We start from the raw sequence: 9620 nt of genomic DNA on the forward strand, positions 1-9620 counted from the left end.
TCGCCATTGTTCGTGTAGGAAACACTCCTCGCCGTCGATACAAATTTTGCAAGGCTTTATAGATGATTTCCGGTTTTGTATCTTCGATTTGACGTGCTTCGGTTGTTTCTGCTTTCCACGAGCATTATCACTAGCCGTGGGTGGACTTCTACGACCTACGGTATCTTCAACAGGTTTTCTTGGTCGACTCGGGATGGACGGTTTGTTGCCGCTTCCAGGCCGTCGAATGCGCAACGGTGTCATGTCTCGTCGCTTCAGCACCTTTCCGCTGGTAGTCGGACGCTTCCTTTCCGGATGCCAACCATCCAACAGATTGTGGTTAAAAACAGCTTGTGCCAAGTTTGAAGGTAGAATTGGTGCAGTTTTCGGTCTCGTATCTTCTAGTTGACGACTCTTGACAGGAAGAGTCTTTCTTAGGCTATTATTCTTCGCAAACTGGTGAGAAAGATTCTTCTGCTGCGTTAGCAGATATGCCTGACAGAGGATACCAACGGTTTGTAGCCATGTAACTCAGACTAAGTAAAAAGTAACTTACCTTCCGGCAAGGACTATCGCGGAAGAAGTCACGGAAAATTTTTATTCCAGTGTTAGTGGCCATCCCAATAGTTAGTCCAAATATCTGAGTAAGAAATAAAAGCCAAAAGATTTCACTCCGCGTATCAACGCAAATTTGAGAATAACAATTTCCCCCGCCAACTTGATTTGTCGAACTACCAAGAAGGAGCAGCAAATAAGAAATGTTCAAGGTGGATTTGAATGTTCTAGGTAGGATTAGTGAAGAAATATCAATGAAACAGTCTTAACAAATGTCTATAGCATTTCAAGAGTCAAGACTATCATTAGGTAGTAATAATTTATTATGATTGCGCTCAAAGACCGACAAATCAAATAGTATTAGCTTTAAATTGATGTTCAACAAATATCCTTTTAAAAGCCAGTCATGTAGGTACAATAGGTAGGACTTCTAATATCTTTTGTATCCTGTGACAGCTGGGCTAAAGTGTACCAATAGTAAATTGTTTTCCGTTGTATTACTATAATGGTATTATGCAAACTATGACTTTTTATGATTTATTAACAAACTAATTTTGGTTCCAAAATGAAAATTGACCCAAATATGACATCGTTAAAATCCACCGTATTCTGTTTTTGCAGATTTTTGGACTAAAACAGAGTTTTAAATGAATTTGTAAGTATATGTGTAGAATACAAATGAGTAAAGCATAGCAAAGTAACATTCGACAGGAACAATCATAAGGCCCAGCTAAAAGTTAATCTGGACGTATAGAACAACCTATGATACGGGACTGGAGCGTAGCGAAAAAACTTATCGCTCTGGAAAGCTGGATAATGACCGGTTTGCAGCATTTTTTCACAGTATTACATTATTGCATTTTCCTGGCTATGATAAAATCTCAAACTATTTTCTTAATAAAATTCATCCTTTTCACGTAGATTTCGTCGTCCATCAAGATACATCCATTGAATTTCTTCAAAACTTGTTCATACAAATGCCTGCCCGCTTCTTATTGGTAGCATCATCTGCTTCAAGTGCCGATTCAGCTGTTTACTGGCACTATAAGACCTATAGCCTCCTCGACCGAGGATATTCAGCTTGGTTGATAGTTGGTATCGTATTTTCTAGCGAACTGACCTAATGAAGTTGCCAGGATTGGACTTAACGTACCTCAATATCTTCCTCGGCAGCTCACGGTTCCTACTGTCTTACCTGACTCATAACGAACCCCTATAACCGAAATTCTAAAAATTCTCTTGCTTTTATTGTTGAAGTAAACATGTAATTTTTTATGTTAAATAAATGATATTTGTATGTATGTCTGCGTAATTCTCACCACAAAAGGCGAGCCAGTGATGCACGAGGGGCATCCAGATTTACTTTCAGTCAGATTTTATTGCACGTGAAAAATTTAAAACAATCGAATCCTCGGGGATCGAGCTTTCCACGAGCGGTAATAGTAGGTGGTGTGTACAACTTTCCGAAGGGGACAGTTCGGTTTTGGCATTCAATGCAAGTGCGGTTTCTGCGGTTACTATTGAAGCCACTACGATTGTTTGCTGGTTGAGTTGAAAAATGTAAACATTGTTTGGTTTTCGCAGACCACCCGAAGAGGAGTTTAGTTGAACGGAAGTGCAGTTTTGTGGCTATACTTGGCTGAAATATTATCACATTGACCCAATGCAAAGGTTATTTCAGGAAATGATAGCCACAAAAGCACAAAAATTCGCTTCCCTCTAACTAAATTCCTCTTCGACTGGTCTGTGAAAACTAAACAATGTTTACATTTTTCCACTCAACCAGCAAACAATCGTAGTGGCTTCCATAGCAACCGCGCATGCATTTAATTTCAAAACCGAACTGTACTCTTTAGAAAGTTGTACCCACTAACCACCATTATCGCTCTGGAAAGCTGGATATACAGAGACCACAGATTAACAGACGTAACACTGATCATTTCAAATTTTCGCTTGAGCCAATACTCAAACAACAGTCGCTGCGCGAGAACGCCGCTGGCGCTGATGTCAGATATTATACAAGTAAATTTATAGCGTTGCTTAATTTATAGCAACCTACTCTGCGTAGCGCGAAGACTGCACCAGGTGATGCTAGTGTTTTCCAAGTTTTAGGGGTGTCAATGAAACGATGTTTTGTTAGAAAATTTGTTCGAAGTGTTACGTCTGTTAGTCTGTGTAGAGACTATAGATTACAGAAGCGACAAGGCACTCAAAAACCGCCAAATTTTGAATCAAAGCGGAATGTACCATTACAAATATAGGTAACTATCCGCTTTGATTCAAAATTTAGCGGTTTTTGAGTGCCTTGTCGCCTCTATAGTCTCTGTAGCTGGATAGATCTGGCAAGTAAAAATACCACTGCAGCTGCCAGCACTCAGTTCTATTTTTGACATGCTGCAAATTTTCAACCTGTGATCAAATTTAAGCACCTGCGCTAAACGTGAAATTCACAAATCTATTTTTCATGCAAATTCGTTGCATAAAATTGAGATTTAAATTTTCCATGAGTAGACCCACCGTGAAAGCGAATTGCATGAAAGAAAAAATTTCATGTTTCAATCTGAAAGATTAACTAATAGTTGTGAAACGCCTACAAGTAGGCATTCAGGGATATTTTCCACTTATGTTTTCAGCAAAGAGAGCTGCGGCACGGCGAATTAAACGAGAGTAAAAGTTATTCTTTCTGTGGAACTGTGTTTGGAAGGCACTTAGGTCGGTCGGAAGATCAAGTTCAGGGTCGGTATCTCTACAAACGGTACTTGTTATTTTTTGCAACTTGAACACGTATGATTTTAATTAACAGCTGTTCATATTTGTTTTGCCGAAAGGAAAATTAAGAGCGAGTGATGAGACCGCGGAGAGTGTAAAACATAATTCTCATTATAAATGCTATTATGAATGCATATGCTATAAGCCGCAAAAAACTTGAACTATTTATTCTAAACGTCACCTAGGTTTTTGATAAGAGGAGATATGCATCTTTCACAGAATTTTTTAGCACTTAGGCTCAAGAATCACTTTTAAAAAGGGTGTATTATTATGTTTGAAAAATCGTATCTTGGAAACTACGTTTCCAAAATGCCTCCAAAATTTTGTCATATACCTTTTTCAAATAAAACTGCTAAAATTTGCACTGCTAAAGACGGAAATAGTCAGCAAAATGACGCTCTATCTCTTTCACTCTCATTGTTTTGCATTGGACAGATTTTTGCACAGATATTTTTCCTAGCCGTACAGATTGTCAGATTTTTCCAACAAAAAACACAGAATTATATGTGGCATCCTTGGTCACGAGCGTACCAAAGCATGTAGTAAATTCCTCCACTACTTCATATCGTTCCCCATCCAGCTCCACCCCGGCACCTACACCATTTGGGCTCCCACACGCCCTGAAAACAACCATGTACTTCGTATTGGCAGTGTTAATGGTAAGTCCCAATCTTGGTACTCCCCGTTTAAAAGGCTTAAAGGTCGCTCCACTGCTCTACGGTTGATTCCGATAATATCGAGGTAATCCGCAAAACCAACTAGCATGTAAGATTTCGTGATGATAGTGAGCATCATGTATCGAGAGGCCCATTAGTATGACAATACTGTCAAATTATATGTGAGAGTGCATTGGTGATATGGGGCCACAAGGCACACATACCTAATCACCCTTATTCTGCAAGGCGAGTGACGTGACTATTTTGGAGTCTCCGCGAATGAGGGGACAATTGTCACCTAGGTGACTAGCTTTGACACCTATGTGACAGGGTCTGTCACCTAGGTGACAGGGGTTTGTTACCTGTCTGTCAAATTGCAATTGCGTCTTTTTGAATTGAAAACCCGAAACGCAATTGAAAGGCTTTCTGGGACCATGATATTTGAGGAATCAGGAGGATTATCATAGGAAACCTTATATTTAATAAGTATACGTGAAGTAAGATCCCAGAATTGTTCTTTTGATGGGAGCACGCCTGCCAAAACTTCCCAAATCTAGATTGAATTAACAAGAGGGCGAATGTCGCAAATGTAAACAAAACGGGTGAGAGTTACTTTTTGCTGGACCAGCATAGGAAAAGCAACCCTCACTCGGTTTGTTTACGCTTGCGACATTCGCCCTTTTGTTAATTCTATCTTCAAATGAGTCGATTACATGCAACCTGAGGCGATGCGATACGCAACACACAACGATATTGTATTTATCCTAGCTTGTTGGCGTTGGGTGTTGGTAGTGCAACAAATGCAGAACCAATTCTAAAATAACTAGGTTCTTCAGGAAAATGCCACTTTTGCATCCACGCGTTGTCAATTACAGACAATTCCTTTGTTATGAAAAATACCCAGAGAGCCCCTCGGTTAAGGAATCTCTTGTCAAATCAGCCAACGTGTCAAAGCGTTTCTCTTTCAAATGTCGACCAACATTTGAAAGGGGCGGATAAGCCAACTGTCAAACAGAACGAGTGAGAGTTACTTTTTGCTGAAGCAGCATAGGAAAATTAACTCTCACTCGTTCTGTTTGACAGTTGGCTTATCCGCCCCTTTCAAATGTTAGTCGACAAATGTTATCACTCTTCACCATTCAGGAATATGAACGAGAATGCCGCGAAATGAACTCACGCAGTATTAGATAGGGTGGCTGACCCTCTTCGTCATAACGAAACACGATCCATACTTTATTTCGAGTTTTTCCTTTTTTTTATTTTTGAATTTTCCTATTTCTATTTTTACTTAATTTTTGACTCGGAATGAATTCTATATACTTCTTGCCTGTACACGTACACCCATTTATGCAATTGCAATTTATTTTTAAAGTTTTTGTCACCCCCGTTTGAGATTCACTTTCAAAATCATGGGACAACAAAAAATGGTTTAACATGAGACAAAAATGTTTGTTTAAAATTAATTACAGTAATGTTCCGATTTTGTCAGCCCCATGTTGAATTTTGGGCTGACAAAATGGGGAAACTAACAAAATCGGGAAAAATTTGTTTCGAATTTTTTTTTTTCAAAATTCAAGACTTAAGACCTGCAAGGCCCTAATCGAAGGCCCTGCAAGGGTATATCGAAGACTTCAACAAAAAATTAAATTTTAACCCTCAATTGGTCAACCGAAAGTTCAATGAACCGGTCACAGCACACTGGTCCAGGACCTCTTTTGGTGCGCATTAGCTTTGAGCGGGAAAACTTGATTTTAGGTTTATGGAACCTTTGGAAGAGTTTCTTAAAATTAAAAGTTCTATCGTCCAGCGGAATCTTATTTCTCATAAATGAAAAATCGTTAAAATCAGTTTTTCTATTTTAGCTGTTTTTGTAGTTGTTGTAGACTTTTTTCTGTTTTACAAAGTTGTACAAACAGTAAAAATAAACAGCATTGCTGAATATAGTATACTTCTATCTTTGCTTGTTTAGGAACTATAGAAATTTTACTATAAAAATAACCTAATTTTGACCCCGAATTACTCGCAAGAAGGCATTATTTTATTCAAAAACTCTCCCCAGAGAATCAGAATAACAAAACAAAACAAAATTTATAAGCTGACAAAATCCGAATAAAAAGCTGATAAAATCGGGAGCTGACAAAATCGGAATGCTACTGTATCTGTGGGCTCCATAGCCTAAATAACTCGAAAAATGAGGGCTAATTTAACGCTTCGCACCAAACGGAAGTCATTATCCCGTACTAATAAAACAGTTTGCTTTGCTTTTCCCGGGTAAATCTGATGGAGGAAGCAAAGTAAACTGTTTTATTCATACGGCCCATTGCCTTTCTTGTGGTAGATTTTCGCATGAAAAATAATTGCGTTAGCGAGTTTATAAACAAAAACATATTTGGTTTTAACGATTAAAATTTATTTAAAAATGTTTCAATCGCTTAACTTTTTTTGCTTTTTTGAAAAAAATCTCAATATTAAGCCCCTCCCCCCTTTAGGTGTACACATTGGAACGATAAAGACTTTAGGACATACATATTTGTAATACCCTTAGGCTGACAAAACATTTCGGAATTTACATTTACAGTCAATTTTCGTTCGTTGGGCTATCTTTAACTGGGCTACGTTTTAATCGGGCTCCCGTTAATTGGGCTATAGCCCATCTAAAACGAAGTCAAACGTCATTTCTGACAGCATATTTTTTCTTCCGAGGGGCTCTTGAATATAGTTCATTCAAGTGTGGAAAATAATTTATATAGAAAATATTAAAATTAATTGAATGGAACACAATTGCATCATATCGTTTTGCGATCCCTTATAAACTTGACCCTCCTACTTTTAGCATCACGGTGAAACAGTTAAAAATGCCAATATATTTTAACATTGTAACATGAAATTTGGCTATTTACTTGTTAAACAATCTAGAACTAAATTTCAACAATGAAAAGATTAGGTTCCACTTTGATTCTGTGTTTGATATAAGTGTATATTTTTATAAACCTTTCTGCGACGATTTCGACAAAAACAATCGATATATCCCTCAGTTTTGACATCTCAGCCCAATTAACGAAAGTCTTTCACTAAACGGGCTAAGAGCTTAGTGCAATTAGCGAAAGTTGACTGTATTAGTAAAACAATTTTTATATTCCAGCGGGCAGCGGGAGTTCATCATACGAAAACTGCACTTCGTCATATGCAAGATTTCTATCGTCTATCATCGACAGACAGGAATCGTTTGCCGAAATCTATTTAGATGAGTGGAAGTAGTTTGAATCACAGCTCAAACCTTCAAGTAGCTACTCGGAATGATCAGCGGATTCTTTCCCTCATATTCAAAACGTTTTATGTACTTAAAAAAATACAGTGACAAGTAGTGGATTTCTTACACTACACTCTCTCATTACGATCCATAAATATTGACGCTAAGTGAAAGTTTGAATATAGTTGACATCATAGTTGGTTTTAATGCCGGGTTTTCGTCCCTATTACGGGAACGTAGATAAAGGCCCGCAATAGACGAAAAAATCCAGCACCCTGTCGCTTAATGATTATGACAATATGTAGAACGAACAATTTTGAGCGCATGCGCACTAGAGAATTTTGTACTGTCATAAGAAAATGTATCATGCACATGACGCGCTCCTTCTTTGAAAATAGAAATTATTTTACTATTCATCTATTGCTGATTGCAAGCAAGATTGTCCAATCAATAAGTGTGTAATCGCTCATAAAAACGCTATTTTGGCCTAAATCGTTTCGGTCTCTTCGGCGCACTTATTGCTTAGAATGTAACGAAAAAGTGCGCCGAACATACCGAAACTATTTAATGCAGGATCGCACTTTTATTAGCGATTTCGCATTTTGGATGGACCAATTTTTCTTGCAATCAGTAATATACACTCAAAATAATTCTCGCACTTCGAAATTACGTGAAAAGTTATGTGATTATTTTCCATCTAACTTTTCCCGTACTATTTACGTGAATTTAACGTAGTTTGCATTAGTATGCGTGCATTTAAGTGGAAATCAGATAGATGTTATTGTATTTTCCAATAATGTTCAACTGAAAGTCACGTAACTCCCTGTAGAGAAATTTACGTGATTTTTCACGTGGAAAGAACGTGTGGATTATTTTGCGTGTATGAATTTAAACTCACTTACGCCCGAAGCAGCGCACTAGAGGAGATATTTAAAAGACGTAGCAAAATGTTCAATGAGATTGTGCTTTTATTAGGTACCGTGACCGCTCCTAATTCTGCGCAGCTCCTAACTCTACGCATTTTTCTTTATATAAGTATTTTTTAACATTGTGCATAACTATGATCATTGCGCTATTTTTTTTATAAATGTCTGTTGAATATTACGCCATTATTCACAAACGGGCCATAATATTTGAGAGCGAAATAATTTAACGAGAAACTGAAAGTATTTTTTATGGCAGAAAACATCGTCGTTAGCACCAACGCTAAGATTGTCCTGCTAGAAAATTAACAAATTTATGATCGAAATTCTTTGCAATGATCAAATTAGCCAGCATAATTAGAAAGAATAATTAGTTTTAGTCATGTTTTAGACAAAAAGAGTGATTGCATGCATTGCTTTCCTTAGAAAAATGCGATGCAATAATGCGCAGATTTAGGCACAGATTTTTTATTCATGTTCCAAATTCTGCGTAGTAATGTATCCTACGAAGAAATCGCAAAAGAATACGCAACCTCACCCAAACGGCAGAGGTATAGAAGGATGAAAATTCAAGTACACTCAAAAAAATCGACACGTCGCATCCACGTGAAAAATCATGTAAACTTCTGTACAGCAACTTACGTGAACTTCATGTACTAGTTAATAGGAAAATTGATCAAATTTACTGGGATCGCACGTAAACTGGTTAGTATGAGTGCGAGTTACTAACAATTCACGTGAATGTTACATGAAAAGTGTGATGAATGAGAATTACCTATGTTTTCACGTAAACTTGACGTGCTGATTTTTTTGAGTGTAGAATCTTTAACTCGCATTGATTGGCATCCCGTGCTGTGTCTCGAGCGCCAATTCATGAAACCATGTCTTCAATTTTTTTCAATGTCCAACCTTATGGGACTGTCAGAGAGTGGGAAAGTGGTTTCTATATATGAAAACACAATTTTTAGTATTAGTCTACAGTGTAATGTTCAATATGCAGAAACCCCGAATCAATTCGCTCTTCACGTTATCGAGAATAAAATATTTAAAATGAGGCCATCAAAATGATAACAATATTCCTTTGCCACCCGGACGGCACAAGAAGGCCGGATCATGGATTTAATTATGGTAAATGGCATATACCGGATTTTTTGGTGTGCTTTCAGCGTATAAAGACATAAACAGCATGGCAGGAGTACTACTTTAACTTTTTGGGTGCGCAGAATTAGGAGCAGACATGCGCAGAATTAGGAACATGGGCAAGAAAGTGCGCAGAATTAGGCACCGTGGATAAGTTTACAAAACGAAAAATATACTCAATTTTTGATCGACTTATAATTCCCATATTTTTTACCAGATATTATAGACCGTAACACTACACGTTGCTGCTATCCACGTTGTTAATTTAAATCTACAATACTTAGAATAACGGAAGAATCATAAAAATGTCCTAACTGCGCAGAATATGGTACATTCACGGTAGATAGT

This window comes from Sabethes cyaneus, chromosome 1 (assembly GCF_943734655.1).
Source record: "Sabethes cyaneus chromosome 1, idSabCyanKW18_F2, whole genome shotgun sequence".
Classification (NCBI taxonomy): domain Eukaryota; kingdom Metazoa; phylum Arthropoda; class Insecta; order Diptera; family Culicidae; genus Sabethes; species Sabethes cyaneus.